This window comes from Sceloporus undulatus, chromosome 6 (genome assembly GCF_019175285.1).
Source record: "Sceloporus undulatus isolate JIND9_A2432 ecotype Alabama chromosome 6, SceUnd_v1.1, whole genome shotgun sequence".
In the NCBI taxonomy this organism is placed as follows: domain Eukaryota; kingdom Metazoa; phylum Chordata; class Lepidosauria; order Squamata; family Phrynosomatidae; genus Sceloporus; species Sceloporus undulatus.
Genome location: NC_056527.1, coordinates 168,806,479 through 168,821,005, shown reverse-complemented (window position 1 = coordinate 168,821,005; position 14,527 = coordinate 168,806,479). Strand labels below are relative to the sequence as shown.

The 14,527-nt window shown below is 44.2% G+C and overlaps 1 long non-coding RNA gene across 1 annotated transcript; it reads right to left on the bottom strand.

Annotated features, from left to right (window-relative positions):
- Positions 1-9,824: 9,824 nt before the first annotated feature.
- Positions 9,825-14,008, bottom strand: LOC121934460. Its single transcript, XR_006104628.1, has 3 exons — positions 13,932-14,008; positions 12,827-12,892; positions 9,825-10,759 (listed from the first exon to the last, which is right to left on the bottom strand). It is a non-coding gene; the product is annotated as an uncharacterized LOC121934460 (long non-coding RNA).
- Between the last annotated feature and the right edge of the window lie 519 nt (positions 14,009-14,527).

Genomic DNA, 14,527 nt, shown 5'->3' with positions numbered 1-14,527 from the left:
CAACATAATCAGTGTGACCCAAGATACAAATGCATCCCCAAACCACAACTCCTCAATAATGCAGTTTGACACCGCTTTAACTGCTACGGCTCCATGCTATGCAATCCTGGGATTTATAGTTTGTTTAATTTATATATATATATAGATATATATAGATATAGATATAGATATAGCCAAGTTGTAATAGAACGTAGAAAATACGTATATGGAATTATGTATTGTATACCTGCATACAATTTATATGTATTTAGTCTCGATAAAAAAAACCCTTATAAAATAGGATTTGAGATACTTAGCCCCTGTCTCAGAAAGACTCTGGTGACCCCAGCAAACTACAAATCCCATAATTCGTTAGGATGGAGCTAATGACAGTTAAAGCATCATCATGCAAGTTAAAGCAGCGTTGAACTGCATTAATTCTGCAGTGGGGCAGCAGCCTGTGTTTTTGGGGCAACTGGCATAATATTCTTATATCTCTGTTTCCCATGTCAGCTTTTCTTCGACGGTCAGGGTTTTTCTTTTTAATAACAAAGGTCTCCGCTGCAATAATAATGATTATAATTATAATTTATTACACAACCCCTGGGCATCGTGGTGTGATGGTGGCAAACTCACACAAGCGATGTCTAGGTTGAAAAGTACGCCAAGGACCTAAGGGTTGGCTCAAAGCCTTCACAATCACACCTTCCCAGTTTGGTACAATGGGTGCTTCTGGCTTGAAATCGTAACACTGCGTTCTGCTTTGCTTGCAGAATATAGACAAAGCAGGAAGAATAGCCACCGCCTTTTTCGTCTATGGCTCCAAAGAGGGGGAAATGGTTAAAAATAATAGGATTTCCCATGCGCCACTCCAAAGGGTCTTATCAAAATCCATAATTTTGGCCCCCAAACCTGCCCTCGACTTATACCTGAGGTTGACTTATAGTCAAGTGTATACGGGAATAACACAAATATAAACTTGACAATTCACTAATCGGAGGGGGTTGCACAATGACCATACGTAAAAATAAGTGCCACCTCCTGGATGTGCGACTCTGGCCGGAGCCAGACTGACCAAGTGGCCATGGACTGACCATCTCTGATGGAGAGTATGGCTAAGAACAGAGGACTGAAGGGATGAAAAAGACAGCAGAAGAAGGGCTGAAGGAGAGAAGGAGTTAAAGGAGGGATGGAATAAGCCAGGGTCCAGAGGAGGAGAGAGCTGGGTTTCATGCATTGATTTAAAAGAACTTGTCCAGTCCTTGGCTCAAGGTCTGGCTTTTGGCAATAGACTCCAAGTCTCACGCGGGTTATTATTTTTGCCATTTGCGTTGCCAAAATTAAAATATTGATCAGCCCAGTTCGCACGCTCTCCTATTTATTGATTGATTATTTATTTATTATCTGATGTTTGGGTGGCCCATGGGTACTGCTAACCCTTTCCCCCAGGGAATAAGAAACCCAGGCCTTTCTCTGGCCTCGAACTTTACGATGCATTTGTAATATTACAAACCCAACGCTTGCATTAACCCTGTACTCCTAGATCTGTTTAAGAGATGGGCAGAAATAACAAAGCGGTTCGAGGGAAAATAATATGGAGGGGGAAATGCTTTGGCATAATACAGTGATAGCTACAACCCTTGACCGATTAACTCTTGCAAACCAGAGTCCAAAATATTGCAAACTCTGGGATGACCGCAGCAAAGGACAAGTTGTTGGTGTCCAAATTACAGACACTTAAGGGCCTCATTCCCACTTACAAATAAATCGGTTTACGATCTGAATCAATGGATTGATTCGACAGCGGAGCGTGGTTCACTGCATTTGCCTCGATTGCATCTTTTCCCTGTAAAATAACCCACTTGTGGTTCACGTTCACAAACAAATCGGTTCAAAATGGACCCACTCCGGCTGTCCGAAGGGCAAATTTAAACTGATTCCGATCCGCATCTGGTTCAGACTTGGTGCGGAATCGGTTTATCCAAAAAGATGCAGAAAACATCAGTGGGTTAAATGGGTCTGGCGCATGGCCCCCTTTGCCAAACCGCCTCAGCGATTAAATTTAAGTGGGAGCCAGGGTCATTTGAACCAGTTCCAACCGAATTAACAGTTCAAATGGTCACTGGGCATTGATTTCCAGTGTAATATAATGGGTTGGATGCTTACATTTTTTAAATGAAGAAAAGGCAAGATGAAACCTCATCAGTTCTTGCCTAGGCTTGACAGACAGCCTTCATCATAGACTTGAATCCTAGAGGAAATCCTGACTAGACTCTAGAGTAGACCCACTGAATCATTTGTTACTTGGTGAGTCATAACTGACCTGAAGTGCATCTACATTGTAGAATTAATGTGGTTTGACACCACTTTTAAGTGCTGTAGCTCCATCCTATGCAACCATGGGATACGTAGCTTTGCAAGGTCTTCTCTGACAAAGAGTGCTGGTGCCACAACAATATTATAAATGCAACAGTAGAATGAAGCCATGGCTGTTAAAAGTGGTTTCAAAGTGCATTAATGCTGCAGTTCAAATGCAAACTTTGATTCGAAGCAAAACTGGTTTTGCCTGATTTGTTTGGGATGCTGCTCCCTCTAGTGGACGAACAGAGAAGGTGCAATGCTTCATGCTTCTAACTACTTCTCTGGAAATCTTTTCTTTCTTTCTTTCTTTCTTTCTTTCCTTCTTTCCTTCCTTCCTTCCTTCCCTTTCTTTCTTCCTTCCTTGTGTCTGGTATCTCTACTCCCATCATCAAACTGGAACTCAGAGGTTAGGCAGTGCATTTATTTAACCATTTTTGCATGCTAACACACACAACACAGAGTATTAAAAATAAAAGTATTAAACATCTCTAAACTGAAGCTTCGACCAGTCCCTATAGATCCATGTTTACTGGGCTTTATGATGATGCCTAATAGTGTGGCCTGAGTGTTGGACAATGACTCTGGAGACCAGGGTTCAATTCCCAGCTTGACTATGAAACCCACTGAGCAATTCACTCTCTTAGCTTCAGAGGAAGTCAATGGCAATAAATCTGCCAAGAAAACCCCAAGATAGGTTTACTTTAAGGTCTCCATAAGTTGGAAAGGGCTTGAAGGTGCACAACCAAAGACAGAGCAGAATCCAAAAAGCAACTCACCAAAGCATCTTCTCCAATGTTGGGGAGCCAAACCTGGACCTGGCCTGCCTTGCCTCTGGCCAAGAGATGAAGAGGACAAAGGGGCTTCCTTGCCCTGGCAAAGCACTTCCTCCAAAATTCAAACTGACCAATCCAAAGACTGGGTCAAGGTGGGTCTTGCAGGCTCCAGGTGAGCCTAGAGGGCATGCAAAACGTGACCTCCCATTGCAACACACCTGAGTCCTTTCCAGGGACAATAAAAGGTTGATGGGGAAAGGATTAACACAATGAGTCAACCCTCAATGCCTTGAAAAGCTCCAGGACCTGAGATCTTGCAGCCCCTTTGAGGCCAAAAGGAAGAAATGGGCAGCGTGATCTTTCCTAGACTTAGGTCTACTTCCTCAGATGCATTTAGATGCAGTAATTATAATAAGATGTAGAGAGATCTTGTAGCACCTTTGAGACTCAATGAAAGAAAGAAGTTGGCAGCAAGAGCTTTCGGAGATTATAGCCTACTTCCTCAGGTGCATTTGGATGTTCTATGAAAGCTCCTGCTGCCAACTTCTTCCCTTTCGGTGAGCCTCAAAGGTGCTGCAAGATCTCTCTACATACTGATTCTCACAGTCATTTAACATGGCTATCTCTTTGAATTCTACAAAGACCCAGTTCAGTAACTGCATCTGCACTGAAAGCCACACTTTGTTTCATCCTGTTCTCCTTTGTTTGCAGGCCTTCTTCCTTGAAAACAGGGTTCTTCCTCCATTTCTTCCCCCTTTAATGTCTCCTTCCCTCTAATTATTTCATATTGCGCCGGCTAAATCAGTTTCATAATTTCTAGGATATTAAGCACTTAATACGTTGTGTCATTTGAAACCACATCTTTACAGTCTGCAAAGTGCATTTTAATGAGAGCTAAGTGGTGTGAAAATACTAATCCCAGATAACAGTTGGCTTTGGGGTTGCTTTTCCCCTCCTCTTTGGTTTTCCTTCCTTCCTTCCTTCCTTCCTTCCTTCCTTCCTTCCTTCCTTCCTTTTAATTTGTAATTCTGGGCTTTTAAAAGCTTTGGCAACCAAAGCAGAAGAGGGTTTGAGCAGGTACTTATGTCAAAATAAATTCTTAATGAGTGCGTGCCAATTTCTTTCCTCTGTCCTGCTCCTGTGCCCTATGGCTGCATCCGCACTGCAGAAATAACCCAGTTTGGCACTGCTTTAACTGCCACGGCTCAATGCTATGGAATCCTGGGAAGTGTAGTTTGTTGGGGTGCCAGAACTTACCTAAATGGGCCAATGTGGTCTTGCAGTCTGAACGCCAGACAAAGACCTCAAGAGACCAGGGTTCAAATTCCACTCAGTGCTGGAAACCCATTGGGAGACATTGGGCAAGTCACACTCTCTCAGCCTCCTCTGAGTCCCTATATGGGGAGAAAGGCGGGATACAAGTAAATAATAATAATAATAATAATAATATATGGCCAAGAAAGCCCTAGGATGGCGTTGTCACAAGTCAGATGGAAATGGAAGTCATACGATGATAAGAGCTAACATAGTGCATTGGTTTGAATGACGGACAAGGAATCTGGCAAACCTGGGTTCATGTATTTTGCCATTGAAACCCATTAGGCGACATTGGGCAAGTCACACTCTCTCAGCCATTTGAAAGCCTAAGAAAGACAACGGCCAACCTCCTCTGAGTAACAAACCTTGCAACAGAAATAAATAAATAAATAAATAAATAAATAATATTTCTATGCCGCCCCTCCAATAAGACTGAGGCAGCTTACATCATTAAACCATATACTGTACACAATAATCCCATATGCCCCTTCCTTAAGATAAATACAATACATCAGACTATGATAAAACAATTAAAATCATTAATGCAATAGAACCATCCTTACTTAATATCTTACTTAATATTCTTTGCATTCATACATGCACAAACATCGCACAGATCACTGTCTAGACCAGGCGAAACATGTTTTAAAATTTAGGATCACTTTAGGGACCCCATAGTCCGAAATGCCCGGAAGCCACACAACAGCAACAACAACAACAGTAAAGCTGAAGATGCTGCAGATAGGATTTGGAGACATTTGCAAAGAGAGAGCATGGCTTCTCCTATGGAGCCACAGCCCTATTTTGATGCTTCATGCTCAGTTTGATCAAACGCAAAGCCTGCCTTGCTTCTCAGGCCAATTTGGCACCATTCAGTCGCGTCTGATTTTGCAAGACTAATCAGAAAGCGACCTTGATACACTTCTCCAGAAAGCAAAGGGTTGCTATGTATGGCTAGGAAAGGGATTTTATGCCCAAAACTCTGCAGCTTCCGGCCAGAGTTGACAATATGGGACTTGACTTAGGATAAGGTAGGATTCAGAGACATATGAGACTATATGGGAAAGGAGTTGTAGCATAGCCTTGGTAGACTGGATCTCCTTCCTCAGCTGCAAGGAGTGACCTGTTGCTAAGGATGGACCTTTATAACCAGATTGCATGAATAGCTATACAAATGCAAAACTTGTGGATCTGGGGATAGGAGTGGCAAGTTGCCACTTTTATCCCTAGACCCACAAGTTTTGCATTTGTATAGCTATTCATGCAATCTGTTTATAAAGGTCCAGACAGAGCAAAGACCTTTGACTGTGACTATGGTCAATGGGAAATAAAGGCTGGAGGAAAGATGGGGCCTAAGGCCATATGAATGACCATATGAATGGCTGCGGACAGAGTTGTGAAATGCATGCAAGGATAGCTGCAAGTTGGCCATTCAACCAATGCAAACAAAAATCCATCAGTGAGACTTTTATTGGCCAACTGAAATGCACAATAATATACTTGCTGAACGCACAATAATCTGTATTTCTGTATTTATTCCACCTTACGAAAGGGCCTGTCTCAAAGGTTTGCAAGCCTGCGCATCATCAGTCGGTGACCTGATAGAAAATGTCACTCCTCTTACATCATAATATTGGAAGTAAAGGCTTTGGTAGTTTTTGTTGAACCCTCCCAATCTCAAACACTGTGTCTGGATGTGTCTTGCACAAGCGCAAGCCACCTTTAAAGAAGCAACGGCTCATTTTGGTCCAATTTGGAATGACAATTCAAGTTGCACATGCGGTACCGTTGTAGATGCACATGAAATGGGAACATAAGTGTGCATTTGAGGGTCTGCATCCAGTTGCACAATGCCAGCATTCAACACAAGTCAAAATCAGTGCAGAATCCGGCACAGAGATTTACCCTTGGCAATCCGGATGGAGGATTTTGGCCATTAACAAACATTGGTGTTCTGTGCTCAAACGCACCTGCGAGAATTGCTCTAAGGAGGAAGGACCTCTGAGTAAACATGGATTCGATGACTGGGACTCATATTGAAACCTTAATAAACAGATTAAATGTGCACACCATTCTTGCCTGGGCGCACTAGATGGCAGCCTTGCAATACAAAACCGAATCAGCGCACCATCCAATAAACATCCCTGTTTGTTTCCCTGGCAAATGACACCACATATTTTTCCTATTAATGTTTCATTTTACTTAATTAGAATTTGGGAAGCTAATTAAAATAGATACCAGAAACCTCAATCAGTAACAAATTGCATAATTATCAATAATTATGCGCATTCCAATAGTTCTTGCGCTGTTAATGCTTTGCCGGAGTGACATTTCGGCTGCGCTCAGAACAACAGGGGCTTCTGGGGAGACAGCACATGCTGCAACTTTTAAAAACCCTTCTCCATGGCAGGCAAATGGAAAGCAAGGCCACCAACCAGCAGGATTAAAACACAGAACCCTGTCTGGGCTTTAGTCCAAACTTTAAAGGAGCTGTACTGGCCCATGGACCTGTTTTGTGGGCCAAAATGGACTCTCTGCCCCATTGATACGGAGGGCACCAGGCTAGAGATCATGCTAAAAACCCAATGGGAGAATCTTTCCTTATCACCCTTATATAAGGCACACCATCTTACTCGGCCGTTGTATTTAATGGGACTTGAGCATTGCAGAAACAATCCATTTTGACATCAGTTTAGCTTCCATGGCTCAGTGCTATGGAATCCTGGGATTTGTAGTTCATCATGGCACCAGAGCTCTCCAACGGAGGAGGCCAAATGTTTAGCAAAACTACAATTCCCAGAGTCCCATGGCAGTTCAAGCATTGCCAAACTGGGTTATTTCTGCAGTGTGGATGCAGCCCCAGTTCTAGATAACATCCAGAATATCTTATTGAATCCACTGTTGAACCTATGGATCAATATATTGTTGTTGTTGTTGTTATTCCATCCTACCCAGGGCAGCTTACAATACACACACACACACACACACACACACACACACGTAAGTACTTATATATATTAAATATATATAAGTATTAAATATATATAAGTAGGTTTTTGAGTCAATGGTTGACAATATGGTTCAAGCCAATTGTGTTTAGAAGGGAAACCATGCTTCACCTTCAGTATATATGAACTTAATTGCTGTCACTGTGTGCCTTCATGCCGTTTCCATCTTATGGCGACCCTAAGGCAAACCTATCATGGGGTTTTCTTGCCAAGATGGGTTCAGAGGAGGTTGACGTTGCCATCCCGAGGCTGAGAGAGTGTGACTTGCCAAGGGTCACCCAATGGGTTTCATGGCTAAGCGGGATTCAAACCTTGGTCTGCAGAGGCATAGTCCAATGCTCAAACCACTCTGCCACATTGGCTCCCTATTATGAACTCCCTGTCTTTAATTATTATCAATACTGTTCTCCCCCAGATTTTGTGAGTCTTCTGTGTGTGTTCCCTGAGGATGCCCTATTTATATTCGCCCCCCCGCAAATGGTTATTTCTGCCCATTAAATCCACCTAAATGGGACCCTGGTTGAGTTTGTGGACCGATGATGCCAGACCTTTCCAGACCCAATAACTGCCAACGCCCACCGTCTCAGCCGCCTTTGGAGGTTTTGCCCTTGAGAAGTTTCCATCTAGGTCAGCCGCCCACAAACTAATTGCCTCCAAGAGGGTTACGCTATGCTGGCTGGGGATAACTGGAGTTGTAGTCCAATTAAACCAGGAGTGGGCAGCCTATGGGCCACATGCGGCCTCCGAGAGGTATTTCTGTGGCTCCAGGGATCCTTAAACCATTGGGATTTTTCTTTCAAAAATGTGTCCTGTCCCCATATTAAGCCTGTGGATGGGGAACATAGCCTGCGTATTGGCATCCTCTCCTGGCACATACACGGGCACCCACAAATACACAAGGTGGCACTAGTTCTAGTTTAGCCAACACACATGCACACACCTGGAAAACCCATCCTCAGTGTGACAAGTCTGGCTTGTCATGCTAAGAAAATTATTTGGTGCTTTGAGGAAAGGATACCTATTGTAGCTAGCATCATATCCCAGTGTGTTTGCACTCCGCGGAAAGAGATTACAGTCGGCCCTCCTTAGACATGGATTTCTTAGACACGGATTCAAGTATCCTCGGTTTGAAAATGTTCAAAAAAAGTATATATTTCAAATATCAAACCTTGATTTTCCATTTTTTATAAGGGACACCATTTTGCCACGTCATTATATTGAATGGGACTTGAGCATCCCCGGATTTTGTGATCCACGGATGGGGGATCTTGGAACCAAACCCCAGCGGATCATAACAAGGGCCCACTGTATTATAAAAACGAGTTTTGTTGTCTTACCTTCTTAACAGTTTCCCTGCGTCCACTTACCTGCTGCCTGGATTTCCTTGTTGTCAAGAGATCTGCGAGGATTTCTTCTAACCCTTATGCTTTGCTATTATTTCTGTGTGTGTCTGTTGTGTGCTCCTATTGCTTCAAGCTGTTTCTGACTTATGTCAACCCTAAGGCAACCCTATCACTGGGTTTTCTTGGCAGGATCCTTCAGAGCAGGGCTGCCATTGCCATTGCCATCCTCTGAAAAAGGGTGGCCTGCCGAAGGGTTTCTGTGGCCAAACTGGGATTCGAACTCTGCTCTCCTAGTCCAACGCCAAAACCACACAGGCTTTTTTATTACACCTATTACTTCTATGCTGGCCATGTGCCATAATAAATTATTTCATTTCACATCTATTATTTCTTTCTAGACTTGATTTCTCCTCCCCAGCCGTAAGCAAAAGAAGAACAAAATATTCCACAGATGCTCTCAATCGTTCTGTTTCGCATAGTATTCTCACACTAAGATTGCATCATGGGCTTATTTTTAATTGCTTGCTATGTTTTACTATTTAATGTTCATTTGTATTGTTTAGTTTAATTATTTTAGTATAATGTACGCCTTCAGGAGGTTTATTTTATTTTATTTCCATTCCATTAATAGGAATTCTTGGTAAATTCAGTGTTAGTATTACATTGTTGTATTGACTGTAAATTGTACTAAGTGTCTTTTAAGGTTGTAATCCTGCCTCGATCTATGGGAGAGGCGGGAGGTATAAATAAACTATATTTATTATTATTATTATTATTATTATTATTATTATTATTATTGGCGCTGTGTCATTCCTAATTTTCACTTCCAGGTTTTATTTATGACCTTTTTTTCCTTTCCAAAAAGCAAGACTCTTTTGAATGCTCAGAGACCCTGTCCTTATCATCTTCCACCAAATCCATCGCCGATGATGTGTCCGATGGTCGTTATTATTATGGTTTAATCTCATTAGTTTGTTTAAAAGTTGAATTTTTATTAAAGACGAACCCAATGAAAACAAAAGCAACAGAAACCCCAAAAACGAGGAGGGCACCTGACAGAAGGATGGGAGTTTTCTCCGGGAACGACGACCACAACTCAGGGGGGGAAACCCCCAAACCCAAATTATTCCATTTTGATTTCAACGCCTTTCGTTATCGATTATTTCGCTTGAGACGTCCAATGTCCTCGTCCAACGAAGCGGCCTCTTTCTATTAAAGTGCTGTTATACATCGACATTTTACAGGGGAGGGGCAGGGGATAAATATACATAATAAATAAAGCATTAAATAAATAACCGGGTGTTTAAAAAAAGGACCATCAACAAATACTGGACCAAGAAGGGGAAGGGGAAAAAGAAAAACCTCACAGTACATTTCTATCTATTGCACATCGCCACTCTGAAGACCCCCAAAGACCCCCCGAAAAAAGTCCAGGGGAGGATGGAGTGAAGTGGACACAAGGCGGGGCAGAAGAGGGGCCCCGAGGCCCAAATCTGTAGTGGTCAACCCAAAATTACACAACCTGCCATCCCACCTCCGGTCAGTCCTATACCCAGCAGCTCTTTTGAAGTGTTATTTTTAAGTCTGCTGGATATTTGAGTCTGCTGAGTCTCTATTTACACGGGGAAAGAGGTCTCACTCCGAATCCGTACCCCGTTTTTTGCTTATTTACACAACTCTTCGCCTCTTCGTCTTCCAGTCCAGGTGGATCTGGCTGGAGAGGAGGCCTCAGATGTCTGGCGGACAGTCCACTTCCACGGTGGGTTTTGCTCAGTCTGTGTGTTGTGTTGTGTTGCGTGTCTGACACACACAAAGACACACTTTTAAGCCACGCCGGCTTTGTGCCCAACCCTGGAGGGGTGCAATGGGCCGGGGGCGGTTCACTGGGGCAGCAAAGGGGGCTTGAAGGAGCAGGTCCCGGTGCAGTGGCGTGGAGTCAGCATCTTGCAGGAGAAGTGGTGGAGTGCGTCGTGCGCCTCTGCAGGGTTGTTGTGCGGAGGGAGGGTCCAAAAGGGGAAGGGGAGGGAAACAGAGAGAGAGAGGCAGAGAGACAGAGAGATGTGTTGGATATGGTTGCCCCACCACTTACACCATGAAATAGTGTCCCCACCTCTTGCGTCACCTGGTGTGGTCCATACCTCCTGCACTCCCCTATTGATGCCACTGCCTGACAGTGATGATGATGATGGAGAAAGAGGAAGCATCGTCCCCTTAGAGGCCTACTAGGCCCCCAAACATGATCCCCAGACCCCCCCCCCCCCCGCCATTCCCTTCCTTCAACCATTTTGGCCCAAGGAGGCTTGCATCAGAAAGGGACAGAGGCTGAGCATTGTGCCCCATTTCTTCCCAGAATGAGGATGGCATCTCTTGGAACATTATAGCCTTCCCCAGCAATGTAGACTCAAGTCAATTGACTCAGACTGAAGCTGAACTCAAGTCCCTTCAATGATTTGACTTGGACTTGCCAAAGATTAGCTTGATTTGGGACTTGGATATTTTTTAAAGTCTTTTAAAAGGCAAAAAAAGGGACATGCTTTTAAAAGGCAACCACAAGACATATCTCTTCCGACAGGCCTCTCCAGATTAACATTCCAGCAATCTCTTATTAATTTTAATCAGTTGTTCGACAACTGCTCTAATTGCCTCTGCTCTATTTTTTAATAACTGTTTTAATATTTTAATTGTATTTTATTACGGATGGGACGGTTTGGGATACAATGATGATAAGCTGTTATTATATACTGCGCGCCCGCGTCATACGCGGGTGTGCTTTACGCGGACTTGAGCTTATGTGCTCAAGCTGCGGGGCGCGCGCAGGGCGGAAGGGGCGGCGCATCCCATTCAATTGAATGGGTGCGTGTGCCCGTTGCGCCCCACGCGCCGCCGCACCACCGTGCACGAGCCCCATTGTTTCCAATGGGGCTTGAACATAGGCAGAATTCGCCTTACGCGGAGGGATCCGGAATGGATCCCTGCGTAAGGCGAGGGCCGACTGTACTACCAACACTTTTATTGTTAGCCGCTTCAATCTATTTGGAGAAGCGAGATAAAAATAAAATGATAAGTTGTTATTATATTTTACTGATGCTTTTATTGTTAGCCGCTTTGATCTGTTTGGAGAAGAGAGATAAAAAAAATATTATTATTATTATTATTATTACTATTACTTTTAGTGACTGACTTGCTGGTGCCATTTGCTTGGAGCAGAAGGCAAGACAAAGCCCCCAAAGTGTGGGATGCATTTCTTGGAAGGGAACAGCAAATGCATTAGACGATGGACTGAGATGGAAAAATCCTTCTCAAGCTTTTGAAAAGCTTTAGAAGGTTCCTCTGATGTGCAAACACACCTCAACCCCATCTGAAGCCCATTGCTTAATGCATTTGCTGTTCCTCTTGAGAAACTCACTCCACTTCCCTTCTTCCTTCTGCTAAAGTTGGCTCCCATTCTTTGAGACTTGACTTGAAAGTGCCTTGCAAGGACTTGAGACTCAGCTTGAGACTTGAAGATAGACACTTGACTTGAGACTTGGACTAAAAGGCTTGAATCCATCATCCCTGGCATTCTCTCTTCCCTTCCCGCTCTTGCTACTCCTAAACCTTCCATTTGCTCCACTCTCCTTTCAAAGTGCATGGTCCATGTGGCGCTCAAGAGGAGCATCTCTTTTTGTCTTGCGCATGGACATTAAAATTTTAATTTCCTGGAGTATCCAAGTGGCCAGAAAGTGGAGAGGCCGGCCTGTCTGCATTAATATCCCTCCAATGCCACCTGAACTGAGAACAACCAGGTTTGGGTCTAAAACCATCTTGATTATTTTTCCTCCTCCTGTATCATTTTGAATATCTTTGTCCGATGGAACTCTGAAACCTTGCAACATGTATTTGGTGCAGTTTGATTGGTATCCAATAAAGATGCCCTTGCTTTGTCCATTTTGGATGTTACTGTGATTCGCTGCATGGCCAACATGACTACCCTTGGATAGCTTTTAGAAATATCTTTTCCAAGTAAAGACACTTTCCCCCATGAAGCCATTAAGTTCCCACCAACCTTTTAGCTTCTGTTGAATGGCGTAGCGGGCCTTCCTCTCCTGGTCCAGCTCATTGCACAGCGTATCTGCAAAAGGAGGAAGAGAGTTTAGGTTTTTTTGCAGACGGTGGTTGGGAATGGGGGCAAATGGTCTCCAGCCCCCCCCTTCTCCAACCCAAAGGTACACTCATCCTTCTCAAAAGCTAAAGGAGCCAAGGAGCCACTTCCAACAGAATCTAGGAGCTGCCCTTCTATCAAGTCAGATTTTGACCCATCTAGCTGTGTATTGACTGTCAGCAGCCATGGTTTTCCAGAGTTCTGGGCATGATTTTATCTTCCAAGCTTTGCCTCTGGATGCTGCTGCTGGGATAGAGCCTGGGACCTTCTGCATTGGAAAAGGGGTGCAGTCCTATAACTGAGTCTGGCCCTATCTATCCCAGTGTTACCAGCATTGACCACCAGCTTTAGCTCTCTCCAGGGATTGAGGCAGGTGAGGAAGGAACCTCCCCTGGAAAGGCTGCTAGGACTAAGCCTAGAGCCGTATGCATGAGAAACAGGGGAAATGGCTTCATACTTTGTCACCTCCGGCCCCACACTGTCAACTCTGACTGGCAGCAGCTGTGGCTACCCATGGTTCCTTTTCCCCAGTCCCACCTGGAGAGGTTGTTGTGCCTAGGTGCATGGCAATCTGTCTTGAAACGGAGCCAGGTCCTTGGTGCATCTAGCCCAGTGGTTCTCAACCTTCCTAATGCCGCAACCTTTTAATACAGTTCCTCATGTTGTGGAGACTCCTAACCATAAAATTGTGGTGTCTTGGTTCCTAGGACCATTGGAAATATGTGTTTTCCAATGGTATTAGGTGACCCCTGTGAAAGGGTCATTCAACCCCAAAAGGGGTCAGGACCCACCGGCTGACAACCGCTGATGTAGCCCAATGTTACCAGAACTGACCAGCAGCCCTGGCAATCTCCAGGGACTGAGGCAGCCTTGCAAAGAGAGGACTCCAGGCCTAGGCGCATGGGAGGCTTTCTTGGAGCAGAGTCCTGTGGTCCTTGGTGCATCTAGCCCAGCGTGACCAGCCCTGACCGGCAGCCCTGGGTCCCATGCTGTACCCCTCTTTTCTTACCCCGCACGATTTGGAGTTGCTGCACCATCTCCTCTCGGTAGGCCAGCTCCCGCTTCATCTGGTCTTGGAAATTATCTGCAGGAGCAAGAAGAGGAAGGGATTGAAACACACTGCTGCAAAATACAGAAATAATCCAGTCTGAGACCACTTTAACTGCCCCAGCTCAATGCTTAGAAAATCTGGAAACTGTAGTCTGCCGAGACATTGATCCTTCTCTGTTAGAGAGCTCTGTTGCCACAATAAACTACAGTTCCTAGGATTCCCCAGCACTGAGCCAGGGCAGTTAAAGCGGTCTCAATCTGGATCATTTCTGCAGTGTGTTTTGGATCCTTGTGGTGGCAAAGGAGGAGTAACAGATAAGAGACAGGGACAGGGATGTTACTGGAGGGAAAATGCATTACTGACTCCTTGAGACCAGGGAGAGCGCCCCAGAAATTTAACTTCCACCCCAAAGAAACCAGCATTTTAACCCCAAGGATCCATCACCTTCTCTGGGAGACTCTTTAATTTCCAGTGGTTCCATCCAATAAAACCCTGGGATTCATAGTTTGCAGCTGCCTTTTATATATATATATATATATATATATATATATATA